This window comes from Gadus macrocephalus, chromosome 20, assembly GCF_031168955.1.
Source record: "Gadus macrocephalus chromosome 20, ASM3116895v1".
In the NCBI taxonomy this organism is placed as follows: domain Eukaryota; kingdom Metazoa; phylum Chordata; class Actinopteri; order Gadiformes; family Gadidae; genus Gadus; species Gadus macrocephalus.
Window position 1 is genome coordinate 7,106,991 of NC_082401.1, and position 12,132 is coordinate 7,119,122.

The window sequence follows — 12,132 nt, forward strand, 5'->3', positions numbered from 1 at the left end:
CCTAGGCTAGACACACCGTGTGTGTCTTAGGCTAGACACACACGGGTTATTTGAAATAAGTCATTCAGTTATCATGTGTGAGAGGTCATTCCTCCTCCTGAGTGTGTAGGGTGTGTATTCTATTATTTTCAATGGGGCTGCGTCCACGTCACTTGACTGTCATGGTTACTATGGCGGTTGCTATCGACCGCCCCCTCTGCTCCTTACATGGCTCTAAAAACCACGCGGCAACGAACCTGCCGTCAATTGTGTTGTTTTTGTCGTAAAACAGGGTCCGCTGGTTAAAAAATAGACAGATATTCCAAGGTTCCCTTAAAAGGCACCTTGGATGTTTTTATTTTCTGCAGTTTAGACTTCGTCTATCACCTATTTTTGAAAGCAAAACACCAAGCTCATTGATTTAACAAGGCAGGGTTATTTGAAACACTTAATTAAATGTGCGTGAGAGGTCATTCCTCCTCCTGAGTTTGCTTCCTATGTATGTCTAGTGTACACCCCTACTGTCCACAAGCACACCCCCCCCCCCCCCTCCCCATATGGATTTCGAGAATTGTTGCCACATCCCAGTGGTGGTGGTATCATATATATGAAAGAGGGCATTCAATTATACTACAATGATCAATTAGGAGGCCGAGGCCCTAAAGGAAGTAATGCAATAGGTGACTGAGTCGAGAACATTTACAAGTAAGCTATACCTTGGGGTCTCTTATATATCAAAGGGGGTCTCAAAGGAAGCATACGCATCAACCTGTGGCTCCAGCCCTAAAGGAAATGACTCAGCAAGTGCTCCATCTCGTTGCACCTCACCCAGCAGCTCACTTGCAAGATTTTTGCCTAAAGTTCTTCCCAGACCTACACCCTAGCAATCCAACATGCATATCTGAGAACCAGGCCTCTCTTTAATAATGACAAAAAGTTATGAGAGAAATGCACATTAACTTTATGTTATCTCATAAGCGGCGTGGTGCCGGCTCCTTTTGACCTTTTGACCCCAGCCTTCAAAAACTTGGCCACGGGCCAGCTGTGTCTACACACCTTAAGCCACAAATGTACACCTCCATCCCACAAAAATGGGGACTAGAAACTAACCTCTGTCTTATGTACATTTACTCTACTGTTGGAGGTCATCCAGATCTGTTCCGGAGCATTTCAGCTCCTCGGGCAACAGCGCAGGGTTGCCAGGTCCTGCAAAAAACGTCCTGCCCACATACCGTTCAAAATCCACCCAAAATGTCCTAGAAGCAGCGCAAATCAAAAGATGTTCCATTTTGGCCAATGTTATGAAAGTAATATTTGTGCGTGTGCGTGTATCCACTGCCCAACCCCGCCCATCCTCTGGCATTTAATAGTTCTGACTGAGTTTTCATAAAGATTATACAATACATATTACACCCCAACTGTTTTTGCAGTGGGTTTTGAAAGTACCCAAGAAAACCATGACCCGCGCCTTTCCGTTTTTAAAACAACCCGTGAAGCTTGCAACCCTGCATCGCGTGACCTTCGCCGTACTGGCAGCGATGGGAAGTTTCCAAATAATTATAATTTATGTATTGTATATAACCAGGAATTCATGTATTTTATAACCTTGTTGGTTGTGCTTTCTTCAGGCGCCTCCACAGCGCTACTCGCGGATACTGTAGGTATAACACGCTATTTTACACTGAAATGTGACGTAATCCAGTGTTCACGAAAACGTACACTGTCAACGTATGCTTTTGGCGACTGGGTTGCCTCTTGTGACATGTTGATATAACGTAGGACTATTAACATTACAATCAAACGTAGGCTACCCCGAGAGGTAGGCCTATAGGCTAAACCTTAATGAAAATAATGTCTTATCGATGTTTAACGTAGTCTATTGAGGATACGTTTCAATGAAATGAAAATTATCCAAGAGGGAGCCTAAGTAAATAACAAAAAATATGTTGAGAACGAACCTATTTGCAATATGTTCAATAAGACGTAATCAGGGACGAAATATGTTAAATGAAACATTCTCCGAAAGGGGAATATGCCTTGATGACAATAATGTGTGATATGTTGACATTTAACATTTGACATACGTTTCCACCAAAGATAATCCTAAAGGTAAATAAATGGCCAAAAATAGGCTGAGAACAAATTTGTATTTGCGATATGTTCAATAAAAAGTAATCACGGACATAATACGTTTTTCAGACAAACGTAATTGAGAATGCCGAATAGTTCTCTGGGAATGTAATTTTGATGAGACAGGGTTGCACACACGCATGCACGCACGCACACAGACACACACACACAGACACACACACACACACACACACACACACACACACACACACACACACACACACACACACACACACACACACACACACACACACAGTCATAAAGATACAACTACGATGAAAGTATCAGATGGTGCAACAGAAAAATACATGCATGTTATCTACATACTTCCTTTGATACTCCTTGAACAGAGTTTGCTGTACCACAACAAATTGGTATAATATGGTTGTGAGAGAGAGAGACCGAGAGCGAGAGAGAGAGAGAGGGAGAGACACAGAGAGAGAGAGAGAGAGAGAGAGAGAGAGAGAGAGAGAGAGAGAGAGAGAGAGAGAGAGAGAGAGAGAGAGAGAGAGAGGGAGAGGGAGAGGGAGAGGGAGAGATATAGAGGGAGAGAGAGAGAGAGAGAGAGAGAGAGAGAGAGAGAGAGAGAGAGAGAGAGAGAGAGAGGGAGAGGGAGAGGGAGAGGGAGAGAGAGAGAGAGAGAGAGAGAGAGAGAGAGAGAGAGAGAGAGAGAGACTAGCGCAGTGATGTCCAGGGTGCTCAACAGACCTGAACAGTCAAACTTTTTGGCATAAAATTAATCCCAAGGCATGTCAGTCAATAATGTTCACACAATTTGGTTTCCACAAATGGAGAATTCAGTGAAGCACACGTAAGGAGAGAGAGAGAGGGAGAGAGATATACAGAAGGCCTCGTCTGGGGTGATTGTAACAGAGAAAGACAGGATGATCCATAGCCGAGCTGGCATGCGTCACAGGGATCTTAGAAATGTTGAAATGACACCGTGACGTCGCACACCTTCTCCTGCTACATACCAAAGTTTACTACTGTTTTAAAAATCACAGATTTTCATGGTATTCATTTAGTTTTATTTGTTTGGTTTAGAGTTTGAAGACTGAAGAACCTTGGGACAGGTAAAACTGAAGAAGGGCAGATTATTGATATTGAACCCTTAAGCATAAAGAGGGCATTATATAAGAAGGATTACAGTTTAAAGGGGACCTATTATGCTTTTTCGACTTTTATGACCTATAAACGTTGTTATAATGATTGATAGTCATGTTTAACCATACACAAAAAACTATGTAGATTTTCGGGAAACTCTTCCTCTCACCTGGTCGCTTTCAGCATTCTCTGTCAACGCTCGGTTTCGTCCTTCTCCACCCCCTCGCCCCCCTCCTGCCAACCCCACTCCGTTGTGATTGGTTACCTTCCTTGAAGCGCGCGCGCAGGCAGATTTGACCAGGCATATGGGGGCGCGGCAGGAGTGCATCTACGTAGATGATTTCCCGGAAATGTAAACAAGTGAATCGCAAACGTTGTCCCGAGTGTTTAGCGCTCTGCACAGCCACCCCAGACTGTCAGCAGGGAATACGTTGAAATGCATGTACGTCATTATTTGACACTTTAGTATGGTTAAACATGACTATCAATCATTATAACAATGTTTACAGGTCATAAAAGTCGAAAAAGCATAATAGGTCCCCTTTAAAGACATTTAAAATATGATACAATAATTTTTAATGAAAAGGAAAGTATAAGAAGGGGGAAAAAAATAAGTCAGCAATGAAGGCACAGAAGAAAATTTAAGTGAAATATAACCCACTCATCAACCGGACACTGTAGCTGGCTATTGAAGTATTCTAACAATCATAATAACACCGTCTGCCGTTTCACAACAGGAAAAACATCAGGTTTATAGCAGCAGCATATGAGAATACAGCCTCCAGAAAAAGAATGCATTTTGTGTCCACGGTGGATGGCTTCCTGGGGTATTCATTACTAGTCCGGAGTCTGGGCGCTGATATCAGGCAGGTACATTGAAAAGGGATATTGCAGCTTAGCTACCGGGTCTTTCAAGGGGAGGATGGGGGGAGAGGGGGGGGGCGGTGTGTGTGGACCCCAACAAAGCGCTGAGTTGTTGGTTTCTCTCGCTTTCTCTGGAAATAAATTGCAGAAAGATAATCCCAAAGAAGGAAAATGGGTGCAGTGGCACTACTTTGCTTCCTAAAACAAATCAAAACAAACAGAGCATTACAGGAGGGCTCTCATCATCAAATACTAAAACAAATAGTTTATTAGTAGAGAAGCTATAGTTGGGTATAAGGTACAAAATATCGCACACATACACACAAATAAATAGTAATAAATATATATATATGTATATATATATATATATATATATATATATATATATATATACACACACAAAGGTAGGGTTTGTTGAAGTAATTTTACAGACGATTTAAATTTATTCTAGCCTATTCCCATCCTATGTTAGTTTCTGGAAAATACACCCCAGTGTGCATAGACACACACACACACGCACGTGCTCTCACACACACACACACACACACACACACACACACACACACACACACACACACACACACACACACACACACACACACACACACACACACACACACACACACACACACACCCTGCACCTCTTCTCCATCCTTACTGTGTCTCAGTGCTCCCTTGTTGCTTACACTGCCAGAACCCAATTATGCCTCACAAGCAAATTAGCCGCCATTAGAGCGCTACCAGCATGCATCACAGGAAGTGTTTTGGGTGATGGGGGGGCTTTACTTCGCCCCCCCCCCCCCCCTACCCTGACCCAATTTCCTCTCGCAAAAACAACGCTTAGCATGGTCACTAATGGACACTAATGCACCGCACCGATAATTTTCACACCTTTTTTTTTCACCACTCTTTCGAAGAAATATCAGGGGCCGTTTTGGAATAACCACACCCTCCCAACTCTGGTTTCTCCCCCGCACTCTTCTTCCTTCTCCTCACCCATGTGGGACTCATCTTGATCCATTAGAGGGAGAGGTAGAGCGGGAGGTAGAGGGAGAGAGTGCTAAAACAAAGAGAGAGAGGTAGAGAGAGAGAGTGATAGAGATAGGGGAGACCTGAATAGAGCGAGGGAGGAAGAGAGTTAGAGAGGTTTTAGGAGTATGAAAGCACATATTAAATCAGGTATTAGCTCGTCCTTTCTCTGATACCCTCCCTCTTACACACACACACACACACACACACACACACACACACACACACACACACACACACACACACACACACACACACACACACACACACACACACACACACACACACACACACACGTACCCACGCACACACACACACAAACGCACACACAAACATGGGCCCCCATGTGAAAGCAGAAGATCCAGAACTAGCTCTGACCTCTCCAAACCAGACTCCCTCAGTCTAGCTCAAATCCAGGTCATCTCTTAATTTATTGCCACAGGCCTTGGGGCTGCAAATGCAAAAAAAAAAAGTTTTGCCTCCTATTTTAGCACCTTCAATGTTTGTGAAAATAATAAAACATACCTATTTATTTACCTCACCTTTTTAATTGGTTGTTGCATTCTATTTCCCTTTTAGCACTTTGAAGGAGTTTCTGTGGCAATATGAATCACATCAATGTATGAAAAACGTTATCATGTAAAAAGTGATATCTTATTTACACATACACACACGCACATAAACAGAAACACAAATGCTCACACATATGCAACAATTGTCCTATTACTACGGCAACTTCTTCAGTTCTTTGAAGTAGCCTTTAAGTCTACACTTAGTCCTTGCTTTGACTTTTGCTCTCAACTTGTTGTTGATGTTGCTGTTATTATTGTTTTAAAGTGACCATGTCAAGTCACAACGATTTCCTCTCACACTGTTGATGGACAATACGTTGTGCCGAAACTGATCGACCAGGGTTTATAAAAGTAATAAGCCACTGTGACTGGGGAATATTCAGAAGTTACTTCGCTATCCGTCATGACTCCGGCAACTGTCCAGCCAGCAACTGAGAAAATATGAACATGCTACATGTTCATATTGGCATACAACTTATTCACAACAAATTGCTGTTTCATACCAGCTCGGATCATCCCTGCTAGGGACATTATGCACTCACGGTATTGTATTGGTTCTCTAAATAACAGGATCCATCATGTGTAGAATTTATTTATTTCAGTTAACTTATTCACAAATGCACACATGTGCATCTGTATGCACACACGCTCCATGGGTGAAAACACAAGCCAACCCACCAATACACACAATCAAATAAACACACACACACACACACACACACACACACACACACACACACACACACACACATGCATGCATGCAAACACAACCCAGCCCACCCACACACACACCTTATCGCCCATCTCAAGCCTGAGTGGTTGGCCCGTTGTTGTCCCTGTGTGGCGGGAAGCAGATTGTCATCTGCATTGCTCCTCATCTCCCTAGACCCCCACCCCCAATCACCCCCCCCCCCCCCCCCCCCCCCCCCCACACCCTCAGGAGCAGAGTGACAGGTGGCAGAGGAGGACTCGGGCAGACAGCCTATCTCCATAAACAAAGAGATGCTCTCCGGCATATGGGCACCTGCAGCGCACACAGACCTGCATCACACACACACACACACAGAAACACAAACACACTCTATCCACACGTCCGACGCACACACAAATGTTCCACACATAAACATTCAGTTGCACCACACACAAACACATGGGCGCACAGGTACGCACACTCATACGCACAAATATGTGCACACTAACGCACGTGTGCACTTCGTGTCCACATCAACAGTGCACAAACACACACACACACACACACACACACACACACACACACACACAAACACACACACACAGATATAAATGCAAACAAACAAACAGAGATTTAAACCTGTGGGGGGTTCGGAATTTAGAACTTCACTCAGTCTTATCTGAAGGGCCTTCATTTTGGTTTAGAATCGCTTATTTTTTACGCTATAGGCAAGGCTCAATCTACTTGTTCAAACTTGCACACTAAGAGAGTGTAAATTAAGTTATTAATAGTAATACAGTTATAGTGCGGGCAGGATAGCATATTGACTAGGCTGGCTGGCCGACCCGCATCCGGAAAGTACTGGGTTCAAATCCCAGTGCTCTGCAGTCTCCCTTCAGGCGTCCACGAGCGAGGTGCCCAGAACCCTACTACCGGCTGCTCATTTAGGACCTGCTCCAAAAAGGGTTTCACTGTCAGTTGATTTGGATAAAAAGTGTCTGAATCGCTAAAAAGTGAATGGATTCTCTGATGAGACTGTTTTAGGCCTTTCTATGCACAAGTAGTCCACAAATCAGCAGACATACCAAAACAAGGCAGCGACAGAGGCAACTTGCAGAGCAAAAAGGAAAAGAAAAATGCAACAGGCTAATAGCTACCGCCGCCACAACATATAAACAAACCAACCACATGCTTCCTAAAGAGAAAGAGGAATGACTGCCACTAGTTACCACTGCAGCGCAATGCCCAGCACCCAGCTGACGTCCATTAAACTGATCTGAGCTCAATTTGCTCCAGCAGCACACATGCAAACAATTTGAAACATTGATTCCATGAGTCTGAATTAATCTAATTCCAAGCATTTCTGCGACTCAAGACAATCAAAAGCCACTTTACTGATGGAGCTCAGCAATCGTGCCTACGTTTATCTTGTGTCTTGGGACGTAGCGTATGCTTTCATGCATTCCGTGCTCAGATTACTGTGAGCGACTGGGTTACAGAGTTATCCAATGAGGGTTTATGCTCCGATGAGACCGCCAAACCCTGTCTGTGAACTCTGAAAATGAACCTGTCTCTTTAAACTAGTACAGAGAGAAAACATTCTGCAATATGATGACGATAAGATAAGAGCTTGTTTATTGCAGAATAAACGATTATAGAAAAGTGATAGAAGCCAGTTGCTTTATGTTTGGGTGTTCGCTTGAGCATTATCCGGTGCTAGGATACATTGACCTGTTAATCATCCTGCCTATCTTACTACTATAATAGCAGGCCTGTCGCACCAGTTACTCAAGTTACTCAAGTGCGCATGTGCCAAGCGCGAATGCATATATACACCGCAAGCAAGCACATGCGCACGAACATACACGGAAATGCACACACATGCGCACGCACTACACACACACACACACACACACACACAAGCAAGCGGACACACCACACGTCAATATTTTGTTTGCATGTGTACTACACTAAAGTCACAAATGTGTAGCAGCAAATTTGAAGTCGTAAATATTTCCTGCCATTGGAAAACGAAACATAGGGACTACGAGTTCACAAGTCCTTTGTTACTGGTGCACAAATCCTGTGCAACACAACTTCAAAGAAATATGCACTTGACACTTTTGCTACAATCATCCCAGCACAGTTGGTGCAAAACACATTCACACACCCGCGTTTCATAATCTGAAATGAAAAAATTGTGCATTCGTAAACCCAAATGTGAACTAATGCACTTCTGGGAAATATTTCCTCACAAATGAAATTATATAGATCACTATGTTCACTGAGCATTTTAATGAGCGAGCACAAGTCCATCGATACAACTGCTCGCATCTGCTGCTACGAGTCTCAGCTGTCGTTTTTTCTATGGTGGTAGAATCATGCCAAAACCCCGCACACACGCAAAACGTGTTTTGTTCACGCATAACGATTCACACGCACACAAAACGTGTTTTACTCACGCACAATGATTCACACACACAGTGTGGTTTGCAAATACAAAACATCATTCACAAACTAATGCATTTTGCTTCAGAAACAAATACAGTATGTTTTACACAAAGTACAAAAAAAAAATTCTTCAAGTACACAAAACAATTCGACAAGTATGGAACACTGAAAGCTGCGCGTGGATCGGAAGGCATTTGCGCACGGATCAGCAAGGCGGCAAATTTGTGCCAAAAGTCACGTGACAAACAAATGTCGTGTGATTCACACTACACAACAGCAGGTTGTGCGTCAAGGTAAAGAGGTTTAACGGCACCGCCATCGGCACACGCGCAGGTAAGAACACACAAGCACGCGCACACATGCGCACGAACATACACGGAAACGCACACACATGCGCACACGCACACACGGACACACACACACACCAGCACGCGCACACACCGCACGTCAACACAAAGGCAACGTCACATGCAGGGGCGGCCTTCCCTACAGGCGGGTTAGGCGGCCGCCTAGAGCGCCATCTAGAGGGGGAGCGCAAAATAATGCGCCCGAAAAAAAAATAAATAACACAATTATATATATATATATATATATATTTTTTTTTTTTTTTTTTTTCTCCTGCCGCATATTTTTGCGCCCCTTCTATATCTCCAACCAATATTTTGACATTAAAAAAAATAAATCTAACATTAGGGTAAAATGAGCCAAAAATCGAAAACGGAAGGGGAACCTACCTCCTTGGTTTCGTCAGAACATGCTAGTACTATAAAGCCCAGTTCAGACCAAAGATTCACCTTGCAACGGCTTGCAACTCGCAACGCCTTGCAACGCCTTGCAACGCCTTGCAACGAGACGGGCTGCGACGTTCTAAAACTGGGCAGTTCACACTGGCTGCAACGCGCTGCAACGGGCTGCGACGCTAGGTGGTTTCCATAGCAACTGTGAACGCTCTGGCACAGCTGAGAGCCGCAACATCATCATTTGCGTAGGTTAGGTTAGATTAGTTACGTCGTATAGGACAGGTTGATCCTCCAGCAACTGAATTAAGTTCTCCTCCCTCGCCTCGGACCAGAAGTCTGCCATCTTCGGATCTTTTTATGCTGGAGTGGACAGTACGGTACCGGGACGGAGTAAGGCCGTGACGTACAAGTTGTTCTGTGCTGTGATTGGCTGAAGAGGAATAGTTAAATCGCCGCGTTCTAAAACTGGACCTTGCGATTTGACATGTTCAATCTCTGGCGACTCCTTGCAACGCCTTGCGACGCCTTGCAACTCCTTGCAACGGCTTGCAACGACCCGTTCACACCGCCCCTGCGACGTTCTAAAACCGTCTCGTTGCAAGCCGTTGCAAGGTGAATCTTTGGTCTGAACTGGGCTTAAGGCGTTTGGTTAGAGTGTTTTCAAGAATCGAGAATCAAGAACGAAATCAAGAAAATGAAGAGGCAAAAGCCATCCGGGGCGCAATTTAAGAAGAAGAGAAAGGAAGAAGAAGAGAAACGTGCAAAGGAGAAAGGTAAATCTTTAAATCCTGTTCTTTGCCTGTAATGAATTCCAAATAGGAAAGGTTGATGAATGTGTGAATTGCTTCGGGCACTTTAGTTGAGTTAAGAAGAAAATATGTACCTCAATCAAAGTTGTCCTACTCCCTGTCATATAGTTATTTCAAGATTTTACAGAGGCGGGTATATCAAAAATGATATGTCCATTTATTCTACATTATATAAAAAAAGACATGATTAAAATAGGGGCGCACTGTATAACGACCATAGCCAGTGCAACAGCACTTCAAATACATTACTCGTTGCATAGTACACCCTTTAAGGAAGACAAACACGGCTGGTAAGTGTGAGAGCGCCGAAATTGCTTAGATGCCATGCCGAGAGCGGTATTGCAGACATATAGAGATGTAGAACATTATAGCTCGCAACATATTGAGAGCTGTGAACTTAGTTCAAACTTTTGAATAATGAACTATGAACTGAACTCGTTCATTTTAAAATGTGTGAACTATGAACTGAACTAGTCAAGTGAACTTTCCCAAAACGGGGCATGTGTCCATAAACCGTCTCATAGGGGGGCGTGGTCGGAGCGTAGTTCAGCAGGGCACAGGCTTGCCATTTCCTCCGTGGATTTTATTCTTGAATTAATGTTTGTTCATCGTTGCGATCGTTGTTGTGTTTATGTGAAAGAAATGCAGTTACAGGGCAAAACAGTTTTTCAAGGTTGCAATTCAGTTTTCGTGGGGAATTAACAAACTATTTTTATTTTTTATTTTTATTTAATTTTTTTGCGGAGGGGGGGGAGCGCCAGGAGCGAAGCTCGCCTAGAGCGCCAAATGTGCTGGGGCCGCCCCTGGTCACATGCATGGAGGGGAGGCGCACACACGTGAGCTCACACACACACACGCACACACACAGGTAAAGACGTTTAAAGGCTCCGCCATCGGCACACGCGCAGGTAAAAACACACACGCACGCGCACGCACCAAAGCGACACTCGCACAGGTAAGATGTTATGTTTTTAAACACTTCGACAAACTCTGCCAGGTAACAGTTCTGTCTATAGACTGTAAAACTGCGATAAAATAAGGGAAGAGAAAATTTCTCACTCAACAAGCCATTTTGTCATATAAAAACCGTTAGATTCAAACATAGCACCGACCGGCATGTCAACACAGAAGTCACGTGATTCTTGAAAAGACAGTGTCCCTATAACGGAGAACGAAAATATGGTAGTTACCTTGCATTTTAAAATGTCAATGCACTTTTCAGCCCTGAATAACAGGAAAAGATACTTAATAATTGATTCTGCATGCATAGTATATTACAAGACGTTCGAACGACTCAGCGTTGGCAACAGCCAGCGCTGAGTTTGTACATCGCGCACATTGACACACATTACGACAAACCTTTTTCCTGGGAATAAAAGTCTGACAGGGAGACTAAATGGCAGCTTTCTCTCTCCAACACGAGCGCCGGAGCACCTCGGCTGGTGGTGGTGGTGTGTGGTGGTGTGATGGAGAGGCTGCTCGACATGATCCAAACATTAGACGCAAAAACCAAGCAACGAGCGGCAATGCATGGTGACTAATGTCGTTAGGAACCCCCGATCCCTGCTGGGAATGTTCATGATCTACAGGAAGAGGAGGAAGATAAGATGGTGGTGGGGGTGGTGGGGGTGTTGGGGCTGCATAAACCATGCCTGTGGGAAATAAGGAAAGCAAAACACTGCAGAGGGAGTTGATCCAGACAGAGCATAGGAGACTAAGTGTGTGACACAGTGTTTGAGGAATGGCCTCCGCGATCAATTGAA